The sequence below is a fragment of the Nymphaea colorata genome, chromosome 3 (assembly GCF_008831285.2).
Source record: "Nymphaea colorata isolate Beijing-Zhang1983 chromosome 3, ASM883128v2, whole genome shotgun sequence".
NCBI lineage: Eukaryota > Viridiplantae > Streptophyta > Magnoliopsida > Nymphaeales > Nymphaeaceae > Nymphaea > Nymphaea colorata.
Genome location: NC_045140.1, coordinates 29,362,551 through 29,364,480, shown reverse-complemented (window position 1 = coordinate 29,364,480; position 1,930 = coordinate 29,362,551).

Sequence of the window (1,930 nt, the reverse complement as noted above, 5' to 3'; positions counted from 1 at the left end):
TCTCACCCGATCCGGTGCCCTGTTCCAAAGGGACAAATAGGGGCACTCCAAAGTTGAGAGGCCACAAGTTGAACGAGTCTCCTATTTAAGGTGCTTTGGGTGATCGCTCCGGAGTATAAGGGAAAAAGACGAAAATCATTTGGTCTGCCATAGCTTTTTCAAAAAATTCATGCTGGGTGGCATATAGCGAGGATGCCCCGACGACGTAGCGCACAAACCTTGAATAAGCTTTCCTATGTAGGCGTAAGCGACTGGCCATAGGTCGGACGCAGGTGGAATTTGTGTAGGGCATGTGCTGGCTAAGTTTGAGATGCACATCCGAGGATGGGCGGACTTGGGGGGTTTAAAGTCTTCAATTGCTTGCGGAGAATGTGCCCGACCAAAGGTGGATTTCCGAAAAATAAGATTTATGGTAGGCCAGGTGATTTTCGCGTTAGCCCATATTACCCGAGAGCGATCGCCCAAAGCACCTGTGAGGTTCGTCGGAGGGGGGGGGGTGGTGAAACATTTGCTCGGCTCGATGGACCTTGCTGTAGTCCCTCTTGTGCCCGGTCTTCCGCTGCTTGCGGAAAGTGTTCGGAACACTAGGGATACACAAGGTGGATTCGTACTTCAAAAATACTTATGGTAGACCAAGTGATTTTCGCGTTAGCCCCTTTTACCCGGGAGCCGTCGCCCAAATCACATGTATGGGAGATCATTTGCATCAATCGGCTGCTGTAGTCCCTCCTGTGCCCGGTCTTCCGCTGCTCGCGGACAGCGCTGGGAACACTAGGGATACAGAAGGCGAATTCGCGCGATACTTCAAAAATATTTAATATTTATGGTAGACCAAGTGATTTTCGCGTTGGCCCTTTTTACGGGGGAGCCATCGCCCAAATCACCTATAGGTTAACCACCAGCTCGGATCGACGGACTTGACACCTGTTAGGCCCACTCCTGCTAGGACTCTAAATTCCTAACCCAGAGCGACCTACCTTCCCAGGTCTCTTGTTAGGACCGCACCGGTTGGCCTAAGAATATCCGACCAATGCAATCCTAATCTTCCCAGGACCTTCTTGAGGCCTATTCTAAAAACCGAAAATCCTAAACAATTAAATACAGAGTACTACCCGGCCGGACAGGACCCCGGCGCAAACCCAATTAGGTAGGGAGATACAAGTCGCGGTTAACCCTTCCAAGACCTAACTACGGATAGCCTAGTACAAGCGACTAATGGGGCTGATGAGGCCTTACACAACGTGAGCGATACAATATGAATTCACTCGCAACTCACTCACAAACCACGCAAACCACTACTAACGGCCTGTTAGGCACTCACCCGGTTGTGGCTAGAAAGCGCGAACCAAGCACGAGTCCTAGTTCCCAAGTCTCCTTGAGGTAATCTAAAAACCAAAAAATCCTAGCAAATTAAATACAAGGTCTACCCGGCCGGACAAGACCCCGGCACAAAAATCCCAAGGTAATGGAATACAAGAGCGGGTAACCCTTTACCAAACACCTAACTAAGGCTTATCCTACTACAATCAAACTAAGATCGAATGCGAGGCTTTACAAGCGCGTTCGATACAAATATCCACTCACAACTCACACACAAACCACAAACAATCCACAGCTTACGAACAAACCACGCCCAAATCCCAAATAGGACGGCTAGGCCCGCGGTGGTCGTGTCTTTGGCCTACGGCCTCCGAGGTACCACGAGGCGGACGATGGGTCTAAGCCCGGGCTAAAGCAGGAAATCAAGCAAACTAGCAAGAACCTAAGCAAAAACAGAACTCCCACCCGAAACTACAAGGGGGTTAAGGAGACGATACCGGCCAAGGTGATTCCTTGGCTACACCGGCTGAGATCCGAGGCGAATACCGTGCCTCGGATATTGCAGCTACGGACCAGAGAAGTCCACTTGAGGCGAGCCTCCACGGAGCTT